Here is a 14,757-nt window from a genome sequence, read left to right as displayed (position 1 = left end):
ACAGGTGCGCTTCCCTGGACCCAGCTTCTGTGTAGCATGTTATATATTTAATTACTTTAAAAGAAAACAGAGTGTCAGTTTCTTGGGGCAGATATATTTCTGTCTGTTTTAGTTGCTACTGATTTTTTTTCAGGGACTTATCCATGGAACGAAGTAGGTGCCCGACAAGTAGTTCCTGAGAAAGAATGTGTGGGGTGGCTGGCTTAGAGGGCCGGATGCTCGAACCGTGTCCCAGAAGTTACTTCGGTAACATTTCAGATCCTGTCCTTTTTTCCTCCGTTTCCACTTTCCTTGCCCAATTCCTTTAAGCAGAAGAGAAGCTGCTGTTTAAGTTTTGGTTAACTAGCCATGAGAGATCCAAGTTCTCTGTAAAGTTTCAACCGGATAAAAAGAAGAGGGCATACGTCCTTAGACAGAGAAGGCCTGCCGAGAGCACAGCCATCTTGTTCTTGTGGAGGAGTTTGAAGATGCTGAATCCTGGAAAGACTCCAGGACACGACGGTTTGGATAGTGTGAAAAGGCTCTAAACGGGATCAAACACTTGCTGGGGGATTGCGTTAGTTACTTTTTAAGGTTGCAATGCCAAAATACCTGACAAAGCAATTTACAAAAAAGTTCGTTTGGGCTCCAGGTTAAGGGTGCAGTCCGTGCCAGCAGGGAGGCGCGTTAGTGGGAGCACGCACCGCGAATCACATGGCACCTGCAGATAGGAAACGGAGTGATGAGCGCTGCAGCTCAGCTCGCCTTTCTCTTTATAGTTAGTCCACAATCCTAGCCCATGGAATGGTGCTGCCCACACTCATGGTATGTCTTCCCTCCTCAGTTCAACATTTTTGGGAATCATAGGCACGCTCAGAGGTGTGTTTCCATGGTGATTCTAAATAAAGTCAAGTCAACAATGAAGATACAGCATCCTAGGAAACCTCACACACCGGAGTCCTATCCAGATCCTCCTTTCCCATCTTCTTCTCTGCCTTTCCTGTGGGTAAGTTTAATAGTCTCCACTTTGATGTCCGTGCCTTCCTCATGAGCCTGCTCCCCGATTGTATTCCTTCATTTGCACGGCCACTTTTTCCATTTAGAAAACGAAGACAACTGTTACCTTGAAAGTTCGTCCGAGAGGTTCTAGCCATGGTAGCTTCTTCTGCATACCTAGCTGAATCACGGTCTTCCTTTGTAGGGGGAGGGAGTCACTGACGGATTTCAGAAGGATACACACAGAATGGCAATGGAGAAAGAGGACATCTGCCTACCCAGCCAGATCAGCTCCGTCAACCCTTGGAAACAACGGGGCGACGAATGTCATAGTCCAAACACCTCACATTTGAGAGAACTATATTTCAAACAACTTCAGTGGGGTTTAGAAGAGATCGTTGAGCTCATAGCAAGAACTCTTGAGAAACAAATCATAAGAGAGAAGTTTTAATATTAGAAGCTTGCATCAATATTTAGGTAAAATATTTTTATTACTCCATAATTTTACCTCTTTATAATTCGAATCTTTTATATTGTTGAAGCGACTCATTAACGTTTAGAAAAATGATAACTTTTTTTGCTATTAGCTGTTTTGATCTTTATAAGTTTTAAGCTATTACTATAAATTTACCTAAACTGTGAGTACATATGACTTTAAAAAACTATTATTTCTATTTTGTGTATGTAGGTGTTTCGCTTTCCTGCATGTATGTCTGTCACATTTATTCCTGGTACTCGAGAAGGCCAAGAAAAGGGGGAGAGATCCCCTGGAATTAGAGTTATAGAAGGTTGTGAGCCACCATGAGGTTGCTGGGAACTGAATCTGGGTTCTCTGCAGCAGCAGCCAGAGCTCTTAACCACGGAGCCATCTCTCCAGCCCTGCACGCCATTTTGTTTTTTATTGTGCGCTTGGTGTTTTTGCCTGTATGTATGTCTGAGTGAGAGCGCTGAATTCTCTGGAAGTGGAGTTACAGACAGTTACGAGCCGTTCTATGGGAGCTGGGAATTGAACCTGGGTCCTTTGGAAGAGACACTAGCACTCTTAGCTGCTGAGCTATCTCTTCAACCCTGCACATAATTTTTTAATAATAAGTGAGTTAATTTTCTCAGGTTAATATTCTCTTTGGGTCAACAGTGTGTGTATTTCCCCCCTCAGGACAGGGCCTTACTCTGTAGCCAGATTGTCCTTTATCTTGCAATCCTTCTGTCTCAGCCTCCCAATTACTATAAGTATAAGCAGGCAACACCACAAATAGCTGAATTTGTATCTTGAATTAACTAAAAATTAAATGTTAATTCATTGATTCAATAAATGTTATCAAACATTAATTACTCCAGGTACTCTCGAAATGTATAAAATAACAAGCGTCAATATGGGTCTCTTTTAGTTAGGGTTTGTATTGCTGTGAAGAGACACCATGACTATGGCAACTCTTTTTTGGTTTTGCTTTTTTGTGGGGTACACCTATAATCTAAGTGGTTGGCTGGCAGAGACAGGATTGAAAGTTCAAAAGTTCAAGGCCTGCCAGGGCTCCACAGTGAGATCCTATCTAAAATAAATAAACAAGAAGAGAGGGAAGGAAAATGTGAGTTTTCACAAACTGGCACACACGCTTCAGTATCGTCAAGCACTTCTGTGTAGACAGGGATCACGCCAACTCGTATAGCAGCAAGGACACACGCAGGCACTAACTCATCCTGCTGGCTGAGTGCCCCGGGAATTTTCAACTTAGTGTGGATTCTCTATCTTCCAGCTACTTTACCCACTTGGGCCGCTTCTCCCTGGACCTGCTTCCCTTCTCTCCTTCCCTCTCATCCTTTCCTGGGAGTCAACGCCCGAGAGGGCCAGTGAGGACACACTGTGGAGTCACAGAAGCCTGGACCTGCTGGCGTCTACTCTGGCTGCTTGCACGTTTTTTTCCCAGTCTCATGTGGTTGGTATATGGTTCACCACCTCGAGGGCCAGGACTTCTGCTTGGAGCTTGTTGGGAGGGACAGTGACAGAAGGAGCAGCTCCTTAGCAGATGGCTGGACACCAGACAGCACAGCTGGAGGTGGTGGGGCTCTGAGACAGCACAGGACAGACAGACAAGTCACTGAGAGAGGATGCGGTGTATGGGAGACAGAGCTGGAGCTGGGGAAGGGCAGCACAGTGGCTTCCTTCATCCCTATGCACAGAGCCAGTGTGCGGGACATAATGGACACACCATCGGCACCTCAGCCAGGCTCACCCAGGCAGCACCTGAAGCTGTGGATGCTGGCTGGGATTCAGATCCACAGCTGCCTGGTTCTCAAGCCCAGTCTTTTTCTTGTGCACAGGCGGCCGTCTGAGGGGACATCTGCTCTGGGACTCGGAGAATGGTGCAGGGACCTCCAGAATAAATTAACTGTCTTCAGAGCAGTGTAAAAGAACAGACAAAAATGAGAAACACAGAGATGACGGAAAAAAACCCATCAAGTTCTCCCCAAACTGGTTATCATTCTGGGCTGGAAGAGTATACAAAAAGATGCTGGAAACATGGCTGTTCTGACAAGAGCCACCTGACCAAACATCAGCTATGAGTTCTTGCTTTTAGCCAACAATGTCAAAGAATATTCCAGAACTGTGCTGCTGCTGCTGCTTAGCTGCAAAAGCCGAGCTACTTCTCAGTTCCAAATGTCTCCAGGACAGTCATGCTGTGAGCTCTGGAGTCTCAGTTTTGCTTTCTTTACTTGTTCGTGATCCAGTTGACATCTTCACTGACTTTGCGGGATGCTCTCGGGGAGACCGCAAACCCTGCCTGACAGCATGCTTTCAGTGCTCCTGGATGCCATTGTTTGGCAGCTGCTGGCAACAATGCAACATGTAATGGTACAGCTGCAGTGGTATCTGAACAAGCTCTGCTTGGGGTAATGGGGCCATCTGTGAGTCCCAGCCCCGCCTTCCCGGCGGATGCCAACTCGAGACTATGGCAACTCTTATAAAGGAAAATATTTAATTGTGGTGGCTCGCTTACAGTTCAGAGGTTTAGTCCATTATCATCATGGCTTGGAGAAGGCAGACATGGTGCTGGCTATGTCGTTATCAGAAGGCAACAGAAAAATGGACTGTGGGTGGTATCTTGAGCATAGGAAACCTCAAATCCTGCCCCCACAGTGACACATTTCCTCCAACAAGGCCACACCTACTCCAACAAAGCCACACTTCCTAAGAGTGCCAATCCCTGTAAACTATGGAGGGTCAAATACCACAAAGTCGTAGACCTAAGTCCTCTGTTCTTGTACCATCCATGGAGAAATGCTTATAGAGTCTACTTTTTGTATTAGTTTGGTAGTCTTGTGTTGTAAGAAGGCCGCTAGTTAGTTCCCTGCTGCTCGGCAGCTCAGACCTGAAATAATCACACAGAGACTGTATTATTTAAATCACTGCTTGACCCATTAGCTCTAGCTTCTTATTGGCTAACTCTTATATCTTATTTTAACCCATTTCTAGTAATCTGAGTATCTCCACGAGACTGTGGCTTACCAGGTAAAGTTCTGGCATCCGTCTCCAATGGGATACATGGCTTCTCCCTTACTCCACCTTCTTCCTCCTAGCATTCAGTTTAGTTTTCCCTTCCTAGCTAAATTCTGTCTTGCTATAGGCTCAAAGGCAGTTTCTTTATTCATTAATGGTGATCACAGCATACCGAGGGAAATCCCACATCACCTCCCCTTTTTTGTTTAAATAAAAGGAAGGTTTTAACTTTAACATAATAAAATTACATATAACTAAGGAAAACTATAACTATAAATTCTTCAACTCCACCGAAGACTCCAGAAGGATATAATATTACCTAAGTAAACAGGAAGTACATTGTAAGCAACTTCCAAAATTCTAGAAATGACAGAGACATCTTGCTGCCTGGACAGTCACCCAAAGTTCTTCTGTACTGTTGGGGCATCCATCTTCAGCCTACAAGCCCATACTATCCAACAAACTTTTCCATGAAGCAGTAAATTTCAAAGACAGTCAACCTATATTGGCAGTTTGTCAGTCACTTTCTTTTGTGTCTTGCAGAATGTCTGGCAGACTCTTTCATAAAGCAGGAACCCTTAAGGACTGTCTCACCTTTAGGCAAGTTCAACAGTCATTTCTCTGTGGGTCCTGCATGTCCAATTCATCAAGTAGTCCAGGAAAGAGCAGTTTCTTGCCCAAATGGCTAACAAACTCCATAAGGAGCCTCTTTGATGCCTGTCTTCCTCTTGAAGTAATTGATGCTGCCAGGAACAGATGTATCTCATCTTATTCTGTAGTCTCTGAAAGGTTTGAAGGATACCTATCCATCTGAAATACAACTCTGTATATCTAGAAAATCTAACTTACATGACTACAAGTTTGATTATTATACATTACATTTTTAAATGAACTATGCAGTCACAATACCATAATCAAGAGCAGAATACACACACACACACACACACACACACACACACACACACACAAAACACAAAACTGACCTTAATTTTGTATCAACAAACCAAGATCCATGCCATTGATAATCTTCCCTCTGGACCTGTGTGTATCTATATTAGTTGTTTTTGTGTTGTTGTGATCAAACATCTTACCAAAACAGCTAGGAATGGGTGTTTGGTTGAAAGTGTCACCCCAGCACCTGGCATCCATATACCCAAAGACTCTGCAATGTTTGGGTTCAGGCTTCACCTCAGCCCCTTGCATCCATATATCCAAAGAGTCTGAAATGTTCAAGTGGACGTTCCATCCCAAGCCCCCTCTCCTCAGAGTTGCCTGAGTCCAGACTCCACCTCCAAAAAACCCCACCAAACAATGACCCCTTCCCAGAGATGCTCAAGACCACTCCCACATGGTATTTAAATTTACCCCAGAGAACAAACAAATGGTTTTTCTGTCTTTTTTCCCAGTCTCCTCTTTGGGTGTGTTGGTATCCCTTAAACCTGTTTTTTTTTTTTTTCCTAATTTGATTTTACTTGGTCTGATTTGGATTATTGCATTGGCAGAGAGGCTTATCAGGGTACAGAAACTTTTCAATGGGGAGTCTTTATTTTGGCTTATGGTTTCAAAGTGTGCAGTAGACAGTTGATTGGCCTGCTGTACTTGAACAAAATAGTATGGTAATGAGACTATGTGACAAACAGCCATTCACTTCATGGCTGATTAGGGGTCATCAATCAAGGCAGGAAGTGGCTAGGGATAATATACCTCCCAAAGACCTGGCCTGCTGTCCTATTTTCTCCAACTAGGCCCCATTTCCTAAAGTTTCCACAATCTTCCAAAATAGTGGGACCAGCTAGTGATCTCACATCCCAAACAGGAACCTGTGAGGGATATTCATATTTAGCCTTAACAGTGTACAAATTTCCTCTTTCCATAAGGACACTGGCCACATTGATTAAGATCCAGATTATTGATTCATTTTAGCTTAAACTTTATTTTCAAGACCCCCATATACAAATATAGTTACATGGTGGGTATTGGAAATCAGGTCTTCAACATGTGAATTAATATGGGAACATAATTAAGTCCATAACAGTTATTCTAATGTATATTTTCCATAGATCTCAAGCTACCTGTCTAAAAATAACAAAATGCCTCTCAGCACATCTATTATACCATTTTTGTGTGACTACACAGTATTAGTCTGGGTATTAGAACTAGGTAGGAATATATCTACATTTTTAGAGTACTAGTGATTTTTATCAATAATTACATATAGACCAAGTTTTCCCCAGAGCTACAAAACAGCTATTGGGTGAGGGAATTCTTTTCTAAGAGTTAAGATGTTTTGGAAATGAATATTATATAACTGAGCATGACTTAAAGGAACTGCTAAAATTGGGAGCTAGATTTTTAACAAGAGATTAAAAGTTCGCTGTCTTCTTGCTGAGCCCATTTACAAACTTGGAAGAGAAGATACAGGTAAATAGCGGAGACACTCCCCACCCCTATCTTCATCATGTGATTAGAGAGCATGCCTAAGACTATTGCCCATGTCCCTTTGTATCTGACTTGATGCTAGACAGAGCTAGGACTTGATAGGCCAACCATAGCCTGGTTGCTAGGGGCATAATCAGAGGATGAGAGGTGGACAAGCAAGATGAGGGTGATGGGCTTGTTTGGCACTGCCAAGAGTGTGTATTCAGTGACGATAGCATTACTGACTTTGATTAAGTTGATGATGGGGCTTCTCAGGAGGAAAATGAAGAGACACAGGGCTCTGTAGTCACACAAAAAATGGTCTTAAGTATTAGGATGGTTTTAAGTATTATGAAACCTAAACTGGTTATGATTTGCTTATCAGGCAAAAGTCTTCCCATGCAAGCCTGATGACCTGAGTTTGCTCCCCAGATCCCATAAAAATCTGCATGTGGTGCTAACACTGTAATCCCAGCACTCCCATGGTGAGACAGAAGGCAGAGACAGAATTGTCCAGAAAACTGAAGATTATCCAGATTGGAGTACTCAGAGAAGAAGATCAAAAGATGGAAGAAGAGAAACAACTCCAAAAAGTTGTCTTCTGACTTCCACGTGAATATTGTAGTGTGTCACACACACACACACACACACACACACACACACACACACACACACCACACACCCATAATAAAAATGAAACATTTGCATACAATTTAGTAGTGGGAATGGACTGGGATAGGGGTGGGATGTAAACAGAGTTTTTTGTTTGTTTATTTAAAGATTTATTATGAATACAGTGTTCTGCCTGCATGTATGCCTGCAGGCCAGAAGAGGGCACCAGATCTCATTATTGATGGTTGTGAGCCTCCCTGCTGTTGCTGGGAATTAAACTCAGGTCCTCTGGAAAAGCAGCCAGTCCTCTTAACCTCTGAGCCATCTCTCCAGCCTGGAAACAGAGTTTTAAGGCTGGAGGTCACTCAGCAGTGGAATGCTTACCTGACTTCCACTGGAAGTGGCATGCATGAGGCCTCAATCCACAGCACAACAAAACCAAATCAAATAAACAAAATCCAGAGAGATTCTGTTAACTCCATCTGACAATGGTTACAGTAAGACATTCTGACTAGGAAAAGATTAACTTCCATTTGGCAAATTAAAACAAAACCCCTAGCAAGTGGGAAATATTCTGTTGACTCTAGTTGAGCTGAACAGGTGGTGACAGTCCTCAGACTCAAGGCTGTGCCTCACTCAGCATCCCTGATGCTATCTGTCTCCCAGAAATCTTTTCTGTTTTAGCATGAAAACACAGAATTTGCTCCCCAAAGTCTTTTAGCAAATTGCTTTAATCTGGAGCAGAAAATTAATATATAAATATGGCTACTTACCATCCCTCCTTCAGCAGCACTCAACAGAGAGCCCCCTCAGCTTTTTCAGTATGCACTGTGATTTGTATTATGAGCACCTGAAAGCACATCAGATATGATGTATGTTATGGTTTTCGTCTCTTTAAGAGACAAGCCACGGCCACTCCTGGTGACCCCTGCCCCCCCCAACATCTTAGAGTCTTACTGTCTCTCTTGGGCCCTTCTCTCTCTCTCTCTCTCTCTCTCTCTCTCTCTCTCTCCTCTTCTTCTTTTTCTTCCTCTCTCCTCTAAGCAATAAATATCTAATTCTATTCTGTACGATGTGCCTGTCTATGTGCCTTCTACCCGCCGCCTGCTCAACCGCTCGCCACTGGGAAACTACACCTTCTGGGGACTTAATATTGCCTGCCCAGCTGCTTGCCGCATGGCAGGACCAGCCCGCCCCAGCACAAGCCGCTTGAGTGACTCTCCCATGACCCGCCACGACTAGCTCGGGACCTGCTGGGCTTGTGGCTGCTCTGTGGGGGGATCTTGCAGTATTTTTAAAAATGTGGGCTTGCCCCCTTTGCAAGTCTTCATAAACAGTTCGAGACATCAAGGAAGGTGCTTTTTTTTGTTTTTTGCTTTTGTTTTGAATCCTCGTCTACATCTCATGGTGAGTCATAGTTGAAGTAAACAGGAGAAATGAGTTGCTTACTCTCTAAGCACTGAGCAGTCCGCAGCCTTGTAGAAACTAGTTTTGCTGAACTTGAACCTTTGAGACAATGTCTGGCTGTGGAACATAGCTCAGCCTTGAACTCACCTCCTTGAACAATCCTGCCTTAGTCTGAGTGTTAAGCTCACAGGTGAGTACCACCATACCGGGTACTCCTCAGGGAAGAGTCTAGTCAGACTGAAAAAAGAGATTCTCTCTGTGGCTTCCCACCCACCCATTTCTTTTGAACTCAAACCACAGCTTTAGGTAGAACTTTCTAGAAGTTTGCTTATAGAAACAAGTCTACACTATGGCTACGGGTTATGAATCAAGGACCTTCCTTGTGTCATAGTTATTTCTTCCACAAAGAGACACTTTCTCACTGGGAAAAAAAATAATTAAAGTTAAGGACAGCAGACAAAGCTGAGCACACCTCTTCTCCGAGTGAGCACTCAGGAGGACAGCAGACAAAGCTGAGCACACCTCTTCTCTGAGCACTCAGGAGGACAGCAGACAAAGCTGAGCACACCTCTTCTCTGAGCACTCAGGAGGACAGCAGACAAAGCTGAGCACACCTCTTCTCTGAGCACTCAGGAGGACAGCAGACAAAGCTGAGCACACCTCTTCTCCGAGTGAGCACTCAGGAGGACAGCAGACAAAGCTGAGCACACCTCTTCTCCGAGTGAGCACTCAGGAGGACAGCAGACAAAGCTGAGCACACCTCTTCTCTGAGTACTCAGGAGGCAGAGCCTAGAGGATCACCACAAATTCAAAGTTGGTGAGTGATGGCCTAAGTGTTATGCCCAGATCCGCAAAGTCCCCCAAAAACCGACAAAGAGACAGAGTCCCATATGTAAAAGCAAAGAGCCTTTAGTTTACACAAGTTTGCAAATTTGGAGAGCCATGAGCTCAGTTAGAGTTGGGTTTTTATAGTACTAAAGGTGGGGGTGAGGGGTTTCTAAGGCTCAGGACCCCTGATTGACTGACAGTTGTCTAGGGGTGTCCTGGTGAGTGTGTGCTGGCAGGTGATCCTATCTTCAAGGGTTGGAATGTTAGGCATTTCCTTTGGATGGTCTGTTCTTGGGTGGTGCTTGGGTAATCTCAGTTTGTGGTTCTTCCTGCAACCAGGTATTGCCTCAGGGTAAACTACGGAGACTTAGGCCTCCATTAAGTTTATCATGGCTGAGTCCTATACTGGCAGGTGATAATGGTTGGAAGTTAAGGACTTTCTTTGGGTGGTCTGTTCCTATCAAATTTATCATGGTTGAGTCCTGTACTTCAGTAGTGAGTTTTAGGCCAGCCAGGGCTATGTAGGGAGACCTGTTTCAAAAAGCTACCACCAGTTCCAAAAACATCCAAAACCAAAATCCAAACCAGGAAAACCAAAACAAATCACCAAAGCAAAACAACAAAAAACAAACAAACAAAAAACCCCACATAACATCCTTTGAGTAAAAGAAAAGCAAGAAAGTAGGCCAACAGACCCTGGCAAACTGGTTACGATTGATGAGGTTATTTCCCTTGTTTTTCTGACTTCATTGCCTCAAATGACCGCTTCTCTTTTTTTCATTTATTTATTAAAATCTTAATATGTTTACCCTGTACCTGAATTCATCTAGTTTCTAGACATCGTCCTACACCAGGAGGGCTGACAGAGATGTGGATGTACTGCCAGTCTCACTGCTGCAAGCGCCAATCCCTGGTGCTCCATCTGTGGAGTGGCCCCCAGACCGAGATCCTTCTGCTGAGTGAAATGTCTCTCCTTGTTTATTATCTATGGTGGATAGCTGGGTGGTGGTGGCAGCGCACATCATTAATCCCAGTCTACGGTAGGCAGGGGCAGGTTGATCTCTGAGTTCAAGGTTAGTCTGGTCTACAGAGTCAGTTCCAGAACAGCCAGGACTACATAGAGAAAAAATAAGCAGGGGGCTGGAGAGATGGTTCAGAGATTAGGAACACTGGCTGTTCTTCTAGAGGATCTGGGTTCAATTCCCAGCACCCACATGGTAACGCACAACTGTCTATAACTCCAGTTCCAGGAGATCTGGCACCCTCACACAGATATTCATGTAGGCCAAACACCAATGCATATAAAATAAAAATAAATAAATTAAAAAAAAGAAAAGATAAGCAAAACAACAGCAAATTATTAGGAACAATTAATGCATTGTCCTGAACCTAATGGCTGTTTCTGTCTTGCAAAGTCTTGTGACCTTCATTTTCCATGTTATTCCTTGTGTCCAACACTCTACACATCCACACAAAACACAACAACAACAACAACAACAATAACAACAACTCTCAATCCTCCAGACTCTTAACAGTCCTGTCTAGGATACAGATGTGTGCACATATCCAGCTTCAGGGTGTTTCTCTTTCTCTATTTTCTTATGGCAGGGTCTTATGGAGCCCAGGCTTGCCTCCAATTTGCTTTGTGACCAAGGCTGGTTTGAGCTCTTGATCCCCTTGCCTCTCTCTACTTTCCCAGTGCTGGGATTATACATATTTGCCCCCCTCCCCTTCCCTCCCCTCCTGCTGCTTTGAAAGCTAGGAATAGGAAACAAAATGTTTTGTTGCTATTAGAGTGAACAGCTAGCTCAAGATAAACCTAAGTGTGGGTGTTTTCAAACGACCAAATCTCATTTTTTTTTCTACAGCTAATTCAGATGGATATATCAGAAAGAAAATTAGTCCCTCTCCCCCCACGAGAAAAACTTGATTAAAGTAGTTAAGGCAGCCATTTACACAGATGACCTCCTTTCTTTCTCACAGTACCCCAAGGGTGGTTACTATAATTGGTCTTTTTCGTTTCTTTCTTTCTTTCTTTTTTTTTTTTCAGATGTGGAGACTCTCAGCAGCTCTACCAGGCAGAACTCTTACACCGAATCCCCAAGGCCTGGCTGCAGGCCCTTCATAGCCAGTTGATTTTTAACAAGTGTCTCCTGAATGGGGTGAACGAATGACTGGATTCCCCACGTTTTACCATATTGACCCTGGATCTTCATCTGTCACCCAAAGCTCGTTCTCTCTTCTCCATTCTACCACTACCACATGTCTGCTACCTCATTTATCATGGCATTCCATAAAGAATTAAGGTGGTTTGCAAATATATACATATGTATAAATGTACATGTATTATTCAACAGCATAAAAAATAAACAAGGCAGTCAGGGACATTTTCACTTTTTCTTTTTTGGATTCAGTTTCACTCCCTTTGAGAAGAAAACACACTCTAGCTCTTGACACAGATTTTCCTGTGTAGGGCTAAGTATGTTGATTTTTCCCCCCTGTAACACTGGCTACTCATTGGACTTCTTGATGTTGACATTCTGCCTCTGTGTCACTGGAGCAACTGATGAGGGGCAGTGGGCTTGAGGTGACTTGAGAGAAACATTCCTACGTGTTAGTCATAAGTCAAAGGTTGTATAACTTACATGCCTTCAACGTTTTGGGCAATTTGCCCTCGTGTTTTCAACTTGTGATTTCCAAACTTTGCTCTAAGGACTTTTGCAAGTCAAGTGAAGATAAACCGAGACCAATTTAGGGATAAATGGAGATCAGACAGAGGTGGGGCCCTAGGTCCCACTGCTTTATTTCAAATAGAGGGTTCTGAATTCATCTCCTTTATCATAATAACTAATTTATTTACAAAGAGCCGGGCAGTGGTGGTGCATGCCTTTAAACCCAGCACTAGGAAGCCAGAAGCAGGTGGATCTCTGTGAGATCAAGTCCAGCCTGGTCTATAGAGCGAGTTCCAAGACAGATTCCAAAGCCCTAGAGAAACCCTATCTTGAAAACAACAACAACAAAAATAAAATAAAGTAAAATAAAAATATTTCCAAAGACACAATCTCACCCCAGAGGCCAAGATGGCCCCCAACTCCTGGCAATACTGCTTATATCTCCCTAGTGCTGGGATTACAGGCATAAGTCACATTTTTTATTTCTTTTCTATTTGGCTTTTCCTTGTTTCTAAAATAATAGAAAGTCACAACTCTATGATATTTCCTCCCCCCTCCGGTTTTTGCATCCATCTCTTAAAAAGTCCAAGTTATTAGATTACATCTAGCGGCATTCCTTGCTCAGTCCCATTTCCACTAGCTTCTGAGAAATGCAGGAATCCTCACTCTTTGCCTAGTATTCAAATGCATACTGGCTCTGTGAATTTTTCTGGGTCATCTTTTTAGTGTGTGGGTTTAAAAAAGATCTGCAAGTGAAATCAAGAAATAGCTCAGAGGCCAGCACTTATTTAAGGAGTTCCTGGGAATGGACGATGTATTCCACAGAGACATGGGCACAGTCGTCCAAAGAGTCCCTTGGGCTTCATACAGTGGCTGTAAGTCTTAATGACAGAAAAATTTATGCATGGTAGATTTTAAAAGAGAAAACTCCAAGGCGGGCCACTTTAATAGATCCCTGGCTTCTGGCTGAGAGGAACAGAATTTGTGTACTTTTGTGAGTGTCTGGAAGAAGAGATTTTGGTTTCCAGCACATCACTTTTCTGTTGAGCTCGTTTCCCTCTTGCAGCTGTTTCTGAATTACTCTAACAAATCACCCAAGGCATTTGTCCAGGGAAAAGATGCATTTTAGCAAACCCTTTGGGGAACTGAAAGTCTAAGATTGGCCGACCTTGGTCAGGGCCTTCTTGGTGAGATCACAACATCACAGATGACATCATGATAGAAAGTAGTGAGAGGGACAGATAGAGGTCCCACAATGGGCTAGCTACGGGATGAACCAGACTGGGAAGACGTTGCTCTTTTTATTACAACTTGCTTTCAAGGTAGAACTAACTAACCCATTCCTCCCAGACTTACCATACATGGTAATCCACTCCTAAGGGTGAAGTTACTGTGAGCTAATATGTTCCACCTCTTCAACATCTCACCTCTTCTACACAGTCTAGGGTGAAGGTTTCCAGCCCCCTGACCAGTGGGAGACAAGGCCCATCTAAGCCATAACATTGCTCGATGATCTCACCCCTCTGTCCTCCTCTTCTCTGAGTGAGCTGTCAGTGATCTGCCAACATCTGGCCTCTCTTCCAAATGCCAGTTGCCTTCACTTTTGCTTCATTTCAAGAGCTCAGAGACAGCGTCTGTTTAAAGAGTTCCTGAGAATGGACGATGGATCCCACAGAACCAAGAGTGGCTCCCTACCCTCAGTCTAACTTGCAAAGTCAAGTGTTTACTTATGTAAAGGGATCCTCAGAAGGTTGGAGGAGAGACTTATGGGTAGTCCTGGTAATTTCATGGCAACATATTGAGCAATGAGGGAAAACACACACACACACACACACACACACACACACACACACACCTACCTTCAGGAGATACATAGATTTTCATATACCCCAGGGAATAGGTTCATGGTTATGGAAACTGAAAGACTGTATAAAACCCAGAAATTCCCTTTACCTTCTAGAATATGTGCTGGAGCAAAAGGCACTAGAAAAGGATATTTAAACTTAGGCCATGGCTGGACATGGAGGAGAGAGAGTGGGTGTGTGTAGGCATGGGGGATTTACAGAGAAAGATGGTAGAGCATGAGGAGAACTTGGGACATTTCTTCATGGGAAAATGGCTCAGATGCTTAGAGAAGTACAGGACCAGGGAAAAGCCCAGAGAGCATAATTTTGTTAAATGTCATAATTCAAAGGGCAGGGAGAGGGGCTTCCCAAAGGTCATACTGCTGCCTGAGACACTGGGGAAGTAACAGCCTGTGTTTTCTTGTGAGATTGGGGAAGGTGAACTATTAGGGACCGTCTGAGACATGCTGACATTCAGAGTTGGGTCAGTTCTCACATCTCTGGT

General features: G+C 43.7%; 1 long non-coding RNA gene across 1 annotated transcript; it reads left to right on the top strand.

Moving 5' to 3' along the window:
• Positions 1-853: 853 nt before the first annotated feature.
• On the top strand, positions 854-3,416 carry LOC121465778. Its single transcript, XR_005976679.1, has 3 exons — positions 854-985; positions 1,181-1,452; positions 2,730-3,416. It is a non-coding gene; the product is annotated as an uncharacterized LOC121465778 (long non-coding RNA).
• Positions 3,417-14,757: the final 11,341 nt, after the last annotated feature.

Source organism: Microtus oregoni, unplaced genomic scaffold (genome assembly GCF_018167655.1).
Source record: "Microtus oregoni isolate MIOR12 unplaced genomic scaffold, Mior012 000031F_ref0000149, whole genome shotgun sequence".
Taxonomy (NCBI): Eukaryota; Metazoa; Chordata; class Mammalia; order Rodentia; family Cricetidae; genus Microtus; species Microtus oregoni.
This window is presented reverse-complemented; position numbering and strand designations above follow the sequence as displayed.